Source organism: Microtus pennsylvanicus, chromosome 2, assembly GCF_037038515.1.
Source record: "Microtus pennsylvanicus isolate mMicPen1 chromosome 2, mMicPen1.hap1, whole genome shotgun sequence".
Lineage (NCBI taxonomy): Eukaryota > Metazoa > Chordata > Mammalia > Rodentia > Cricetidae > Microtus > Microtus pennsylvanicus.
In genome coordinates this window covers 121,800,973-121,809,207 of record NC_134580.1, presented here as the reverse complement: position 1 = coordinate 121,809,207, position 8,235 = coordinate 121,800,973, and the positions used below count along the sequence as shown (strand labels likewise).

Below are 8,235 nucleotides of genomic sequence, written 5' to 3'. Positions count from 1 at the left end.
CCCAGCATTTGCCGGCACACTGCTGTTTAAAGTGCTGGGCCTGAGACCTGCCAAGGCAGGCGTCTCAAAAAAGCCATACATGGTATGGCTCTCCTCTCCCATCCCCTCACAGAAGATGTTTTAGCAGACAGTAAACAGCAAGCTTTGTAAGTAAGCAGAGATGCTAGCAAGGACGTAAAGATGGAGGAGTTTTATCCTATGCAAGCAGAACTGTGCCCCAAATCTAATTTTAGCCTTTCCTCCCACAGGCGCACTTGGAAACAACCTTTCTTTCAAAGGAGGGTTAGTGGGAGGAAATCAGAGCTTTGCTTTTGATGGATCCTTGCCTGTTCTGGGGTTTCTCCTTGACCTCACATTGTCTCTCATCATATTTGCCCGTTAGCGCGGACCTCCCCAAGGCGCTCTGGAGTGCGTTCGCTGCTTCTCTGATCCCAGGAGCTGAAAAAGATCTTCATGATGGTGAAATGCTTCCTTGCATCCAGTGCTACATTTTCCTGATAGTCATCATAGCCCCTGCATTTTGTCAAGGGGGATTTTTAAGCCAATTATTTGAAACAGCAGGTCTCCCTCCACATAAGTAGGTTTGGGTTTTCTGCTCAGATGATAAAAGCTCCCAACATTACAATCCACTTTGGAATTATTTTGTTAGAAAGCCAGCCTCTGGTTAATGCAACTTACACCCACTGTTCCTGTCATTATTTCTGACCCAAGGTCTCCCCTACATCTTTCCAATTCTCACAAATGTTCTTTCAGCTCTCTGCCTCGTGGTTGTCAGCCACTTCAGCCATTTGGCCATACTCTGCTGCTCACACTCCAGCTGGCCTGTGCCCCTTTCCAATGGGGTCCAGAAACAGAGCTGTGGACCATGCGAGTGTGTCGCTTCACCACCGTGCAAACAGCCAGCCATTGGTTATTACTATTCAGCCCTCATCTCCCCTGACTCCAAGGACAGGCTGCAGCTGTTGAGCGAGCACTAATTGGTGCTGATAAACTGTGGTGGCAGGAAAATACATGACAAATCTGCTCGGTGACGCATGTAAAAGGGGGTTTTAGTAAATTTATTCGTGTCAAACTCTGCTTTGGTAAGTCAGATAGAGTGGGGGGAGGGGGTGGGAGCTTCTTGGTCCTCGCTGCCCCATGAGCTGGGAAAACTGACCTGATTTGCACTGGGGTGCAATGTTTTCAACCTCAAATGTGGATGTTAAAATATCATACATTTTGTTGGATGTCTGTACTGGTTCAGAACAAAGACAGATTTCACTAGGGAGCAAGTTCTTTCCTAACTGTATATTCTAAGTACCTTGAAGGTGAGTTTTAAATGCCATTTGAGGTTTTTTCCCCCCCATACTTCTTAATGTTTTCATTAGAAGTAGACAAGTTGGTCAGATCCGAGGGACTCAAGTCATTAAAAAGGTCATGGGTAGACAGTGTCAGCATTACCAAAATGCCAAACAGGGGTGTCTTCTCTATAATGAGCCGAGAAATATTTTAAAAGCTAACACTGTTTACCGTAAGCAATAATATTTCTCAACATTGTATAATGTTTAAAAAGGACTGCTATAGATGTGTCACTGGACAGAGTGACTCGGTCAACGAGTTCAGATGCACACACAACAGAGCAGCTGATAGACAAGGGCTTCTGTGCTGCCAACGTGGGAGGCCTGATCCTACTTCCCAGGTGGAATCCGAATGTTCTGGCCATCCTGAAGATGGATCCCCAGCCCGTCTGCATTTCCTCCACAACCACTTTTCCAAGTTGAATGCCATCAGTCACAAATTAGCTCAAACAGCCTCTCACTCTGAAACCAGAGGCCTGTATGAACCACTCGTGGAAGAACTCTTGCAAGGCTGTCTGAAATGAAGCATGGATGCATACGGTGGGTTCAGACACATCACATCTCTACACACAACATGGTTAAACCAACACAGCAGAATCTGCCTAACAATAAAGTAGTTCATTGCGGTTTATGGTTTTATTAGTATTTATTTCTAGAAAAAAGAGAAATTTACAAGATGCAAAGTCTCATACAATATGTTATTGTTGGTTGCCAAACAGCAGCCCTGCCTTGTGACTCAGAGATGGAGACAACATGGACAGCAGGAATGTGCTAGAGACTGATCATGGACACAGAGACTACACCACAGTAGACTTGAGGACGGATGATGCTGGGTCATCCTGTACCAACAGCAAGCCAAGACATGATAGGAAGCGAGGAAACCATGGACCTCTCTCCACAGGGGAGGCATAGGTGTATACCAACCGCGAGCATCCCCCATCCCATAACACCCACTACCCCATCAGACCACAGCATTACAGGAAATGGGATGGTCCTTTGGTGTTTTCTGCAGGGGTATTCAGGTTCCCAGTGTCTTATTTCTGATTTTCTTTTCACACTTGAGTCCTGAATTCTTAAAGCAGTGTAGGGGCTTAGCATCTTGAATTTTTCAGGATCCGGTTCTGCCCAATGGTAATTTGCTAAAAGGAACAAAGAGAAGACATTGCTAAGACAAACTGCAAAACCTGCTTTCAAAACCTATCTCTAGGACCAGAAGCATTAAGAATTAGCTGAAGGAATCACTTCAAACTCACACAAAGACATGGATCATAGTGCCTCGCTTAACTATGAAAAATCTAGCAACTTGTGATATGTAAACCCAAATACCTTCTCACCAAAGTATCTCCGCAATAACCTCAATATTTGAGCTCTAAAAGATACTAAATCAAATTACCAAACACAGTTCTTTGATTAGTTTGGGGGTTTTGTTTTATTTTGTTTTGTCTTAATTTTTTGAGACAGGATCACTTCCCATAGCCCAGGCTGACCTAGAACTCACCATGTAGTCTGAGGCTGGCCTCTGAGCTTACAATAATTTTCCTACCTCAATCTCCTAAAATTACAGGTTTAAACTACCATGCCCAGATCTGAATATACTTCTAAATGGCCTTTGCATCAAAGAGAACTCTCAAGGAAAACTGGAGTGTATTTTGAAGTATATGAAAAAGAAAATACAATATACCAAAACAACTGTAATAGTCACCTTAGGAGGAATTTCATAGCATTTATGTTAGGGGAGGAAACTATCAAATCCATAATCTGAGTTTCTACCTTAAGAAAGAAAAATGATAAAAGCAGAATAATCCTCAAAACAAATTTAATCAAGAGAATAACAAAGAAAGACAGAAATCAATGAAATTTCAAATAGAAAATGACAGAAAAATAAATAAAAATACCAATAAAACCAATATACCTAGCATTGCGGTTTTTATTTGACTACCTATGGCTTATGGGAGGAGCATTATCCCTGATGTAAGGTAATTCCAATTAAACTCTTTGATATGATACACACACATACACACAAGTGTGTGTATGTAATATATGTATATTTTTTATGAATAGTGTAAAATAATAGGTTTCTATATGTATTTTCAAACAAACTTAGCATTTTTACTCCTCCCTAACCCACTCCTCTGTCCTGCCTTCCCATCCGAGTACTAGGTATGGGATACCTTCCCCCAAGTCTGGGGCATACAAGAAACCACAAAACAATACAAACCATTGCTTTTAGTCACCCACCAGAATTCAATTATAATATACCATGGCTGAAGACACCACACACTTTGGTCACAGGGCATGGAGAAAGCGAGCTGGCACTGACTAACAAGCTTCCTCCCAGATAGCTAGCTTTCACAGTCCTGGAAGGTGTCATGCAGACTGTTGGGGATGCAAAGGAAAAGGCCATTAACCCACTCCCCGCCGTGAACCCTGTGATCTATGATAACCACCAGTGTGGCAAAATATGCCCATGCTTGCAGCACAGACAAGACTTCTATGGGAATAACCAACCAGGCTCTGTTTTCTTAAGCCTCACTCCATAGGGAGGAACACATACCTGCTACTATGAATCTGTCCAACAAGTCCTGGTTCATGAACTCATAAGCCCCAGAAATGAACCTACTACTATTATTATGCTAAATGGACAAAGCATCAAACTGTTTTTGAAATCATATTTCTATACCCATTGATTAGTACAGGTCTCAGATCTTAACAGGGAAGTTTCTCAGTGGAATGATGCAGAAACAACTGGTCAAAGTGCAGAGAGTGGGTGAACATGGAGTACTCAGCCACAGGTGGGCATCTATGTTATATCCACTCTCCACAAGGCTCAAGGACCACTGTGGAAGAGAAGGCACAGAGACTGTAAGAGTCAGGCTGGGGAAGAGCATAGGAGACAGTGTCTTCTAGACATGACAGAACTACAGCACACATGAGCTCACAGCATCTGTGGTTTCTGCAGAAGAGCAAGCCAGTCATCATTCCAGCACAGAGGATGAGGCTCTAAGCCCCATCCCTCATGGAAGAGCTACTGACATCTGGCTGCTTCTGGAGACAGTCCATTTTTCTTTAAGTGTTTGGCCCTTAGCAGGTTGGTCACACTTCAGTGGATGACCCCAACCCAAACTCATAAGTATAAAGTAGCACAAATTGGACTCGGGGTTATTTTGAGAGAGAGGGAGAGAGAGAGAGAGAGAGAGAGAGAGAGAGAGAGAGAGAGAGAGAGAGAGAGAGAGAGAGAGAGAGAGAGAGAGAGAGAGAGAGACTGTGCAGCTGGGAGGAGTTAGGGGAGGAGTTAAGGTTGAATAGAGTTAAAATACATTGTATGCATGAGTGAAATTCTCAAAGAACTAGTGAAAATATTATATTAAAAAATGTGACGGCAAAACCTCTTAGTCAGGGTTACTACTGCTGTAAGAAAATGTGCAGGACTGCTGACTGCTGCTTACCAGCTTTCTCAACCTCCTGCTTTCTTACAGAACCCAGACCCACCTCCCACAGTAGACTGGGCTTGCCCACACCAATCATTAAGAAAATGCTCTACAGGCTTGCCTGCAGCCTGGCCTTATGGAGACATTTTCTCAACTGAGGTTCCTACCTCTTAAATGACTCTAGACCCACAGTTTTCAACCTGGGGGATATGACCATCAGAAAACATATTTCTGAGAGTCTTAGGAACTGAGAACTCACTCGGTAGCAAAATAACAGTTATGAAGTAGCAGTCATAGTTGGGGGTTCCTAAGACCATTGGAAATACGTGTTCTCTGATGGTCGTAACTCATAGGTTGAGAACCACTGTTCTAACCTCTGTCAAACTGACAGAAAACTAAATAGCATATAAGTAATAGATAATATAATAATCTGGAAGTAAATACATCAACAATGAGATGTCATTTCAGTGTGTTTGAACTGTAAATCAACTAAACAAAAAATTTAATTGGGTTAACCTCATTATATAAGCAGCAAAAATAGAAATATCAGTGCGGACCCTACAGACAAGAAAAAACTAAACCAGTAAGGAGGCAGGTGTGATATCAGCACATGGGAGGCTAAGGCAGGAAAAGCATGCATTTGTGAACAGCCTGGGCTGTTTAGACTCTTATCTGAAAGAAGTTAATTAAATTAAATATAAAAAATAAAATCTATATATCACAAATTGGTACTTACATAATATGTGGGGTAAATTCTTTGAAAAATGGGTATAAATGCTTTTTAATACAATGGGATTTGGGGAGCTGAGGACCTAAAGAAAGCAATAAAAAGAAGGAATAAACTGAGCACTTGTTCTTGGGATGTTTAATCCCACTCAAAAGATGGCTGTCTTTTGATATAAAATGTCTAAGTGAGCTTTAAATTTTAAGACAATAATGTGAATTACATGAGAAAAAGGTTTAATTAGGTATGGAATTCTCAGTTAATCCTAAAGCAGCTGTGCTGGCTCACATCCATAGCCCCAGCATGCAAGGCAGGAGAGAGCAAGCCAGGGGGATTTCCATGGACATTCTAGAGGTTCTAGAGGCCACATAGTGAGTTCTGAGCAGGCCTGAGCTATACACTGTGACCCCATAAAAAAAACACAAACAAGTGTCTCATATTTCCCTTTGTGATTTTGAGGCCACAATAAAACTCGGCTGACAAACTGCCAAGCTTCATGGTTGGAGGATTTCTCATCCAAACGTTCAACTAAATTCCAAAGCTCAACAGAGCACTTTCTGTTCCCTCAGTCTAAAAGATCCTAACAGCAACCCTATGAGGTAACACCTACTCTGTGGGTGTGCTTTCTGGTATCTTCAATATCAACCATGACAGATGCCTCAAGGAGTTAACAGCTCGCCATGGAGGCCCCTGAGTGCACATAAGAAAAGCCATTAACACCTGAGGCAGGTGGGAGAGCTGCCCCTGAAGTCATAAGAGCAGGAGAGCTGTCCTTGCCCCCTCCAACTGCAACTCTCAGGAGAGAGGCCATGCACTTCTCCAGGGCAGCCCAGGAGAGGCAACACTGTTAGAGGAGGTCTGGGTGAGGCAGCCCCAAAGTTGTGAACATGGGAGAGCTGTCCCCATTTCTCATCTGTCCTGTGGCAGCATGGGTGGGGAAAGATACCCCCATGACTACCTGAGGCAAATGTGAGAGCTGGGCCTGTGGTCATAAATGCGGGAGGGAGGGTTGCCCTGATCCCTACCAGCAGCAACACTCAGGAGAGCAGGCCCTGCACCTCACCTGAGCAACAATAGAGCCAACCCTGTCGGCTAAAGTGTGCATGAGCCAGCCCCAAAGTAGTGAGTGGAGGAGACCTAGCCCCACCTCTCATCTGCCATACGGAGGCAAGGACTAGGGAAAGATGCCCCTGACATTCCCCAGCACCTATTAATGCCTGAGGCAGGTGGGAGAACTGGCCTTGAGGTCACAGAGCTGTCCCTGTCTCCTACCAGCTGCCACACTGGGAGACACAATTGAGCCAACCTTGCTGGTGGAGTTGTAGGTGAGCCAGTTCAGAGCTGTAAGCAAGGGAGAGCTGTCACCACTACTTGTCTCTCATGCAGTGGTGTGGATAAGGGTGTCCCCCCACACACACACTCCTCATCCCTTACTGTCTGCAACAGATGAGAAAGCTGACCCTCCCCCTTACCAGCTGCAGCCCTCAGGAAAGCGGGTCCTGTTCCTCACCTAGACAGCACAGCAGAGCTGCCAGTGGTCAGAGGGGAGGGTGACCCAGCCCTAATGCTGCGAGCAAGAGAGAACTGTCCCCATTACTCATCTGACACATGGTAGCACGGGGAAAGAAAGATGCCCTTCCCCCCACCTCCCACCCATGAACAACTTGAGACAAGGGAGGAGCTGGCCATTGGGTCAAAAGAGCAGGAGGGCTGTCCCCCTCCAGATGTAGCACTTGGAAGAATGGCTCCATACCTCAAAATAACTGGCCCTGAGAGCATAGGCATGGGAGAGCCAACCCTCAGGGCATGAAAGCAGGAGAATGGTACCCATCCACTGTTCCTGGCTGCAAGAGGTGAATCAGTGAGGGAAAGACTTGAGAGCTCACCCAGATGGTGAGAAGAGGGGAGAGTTGGTGGGTGGACCAACCCTGCAGTTGCTCAGGCCCAGACCCAGGGTTATCCACCCCATCTATGATCTGCTGGAGCACACGAAGGAACCTGACCCACAGACCTAGAGTTGCAGGATATCCACAACACAGGGCAACAACGGGATATCCAAGAAGAGTCCCAGTGAGGGCCCAGCATCAATAGTGTAGTAGAAACCAGAGTCCTGAAACCAGACCAATGACTCTCTGCCATGAACACTTGCAAGTAAAGATACATGGACAAAGGGGTTGACTGAGTGACTTACTGTGTCACACTGCAGCTTCTATGATGAGACTGTTAAATTTTTCCCTTTTTTCTATTAAATTTGTTTTATTTTGGGATGGTACAGGGGCAGAGGTCATATGTGAAGGGATAGGATAATGAATGGAATCAAGATACATGCTGTAAAAGACACACGGAATAAATAAAAAGAAAGTGAAAAGAAAAGCTAGCTAGAAGCACAGGTACTCTATGCTCTTTGGTTCTGTCTGGAAACATGACAAGAATTGACTTCTCCTCTCAGGCCTCACTCACACTCTTAGGCGCCCCCTTTACAGCCCTGCACCCCTGAACAAATAGCGGAAAGTCCAGCAGGTGGAAACACACCATGCCATTCTCAGGACCTCACTGTTTCCGGGTTTTAGTCAACAAAAGAAAGTGACCCACTTCTTTTTGCACAGTCCTGAAGGTGATGCCCCAAACGCAGGGACCGGAGTCTCTGAAGGTCTCTTCCTCAGCCGTAACAACAAGTGAAAGTCTGAAACTCTCCCTTGCTGACCTCAGAGAAGCCCATCCTCCTGACACACACTGAAACTACACG

The 8,235-nt window shown here is 44.8% G+C and overlaps 1 protein-coding gene across 1 annotated transcript in view; it reads right to left on the bottom strand.

Annotated features, from left to right (window-relative positions):
* Window positions 1-1,964: 1,964 nt before the first annotated feature.
* The window catches only part of Dtd1 (D-aminoacyl-tRNA deacylase 1), a 158,736-nt gene continuing 152,465 nt past the window's right edge, over window positions 1,965-8,235 (bottom strand). Inside the window, exon 7 of the mRNA XM_075962804.1 lies at window positions 1,965-2,476. The gene's annotated coding sequence lies outside the window, so the exon portion shown is untranslated. The remainder of the gene's footprint in view (window positions 2,477-8,235) is intronic.